A 537-nucleotide genomic window follows, 5' to 3' on the forward strand; every position below is an offset into this window, starting at 1 on the left:
CTGAAGTGTGTGGGGTGGGTGGTTTGAAGGGGTCTGTGACCTTGTGTGTAGCACCTGGGCTGCTCAGTCTCAGCAGGCTGTGGGTGAGCTCAGCGAAACCTTAAATGACCCAAGTGCTTATGCATCAGAGCTGATGGCAGAGGTGTCAAAGGTGATTAGGCAGAAGAAAAGCCTGCAAGGTCATGCTGTGTTTTATGGGGCTGGTATAGCCTGGGCAGACTTCCCTTAGTCATTGTAGAAGTGGTCAAAGTACCGCTCAGATTAACTGGGTTAATGTGTCATCCTGAGCAAGGTTTCACTGGGGGCATTGCCACTGCGGGGGTGTTGCTGGGGATGCTAGGACACAGTTGATGGGGCTCAAGTCCTTATCCCTCCCACCCCCAGCCCTTCTATATTACCAGTGGAGGGGAAACTTGCTCCTGTTTAATGTGTTTCCCAGTGGGATGGTGCAAATGCTCTGTAATGGGAGCAAGACCCATGTGATGCTACAACTATTGCAAGCCTGCAGGTGACAGACGCAGCACAGAACTCAAAAAG

This window comes from Anas platyrhynchos, chromosome 11, assembly GCF_047663525.1.
Source record: "Anas platyrhynchos isolate ZD024472 breed Pekin duck chromosome 11, IASCAAS_PekinDuck_T2T, whole genome shotgun sequence".
Taxonomy (NCBI): Eukaryota; Metazoa; Chordata; class Aves; order Anseriformes; family Anatidae; genus Anas; species Anas platyrhynchos.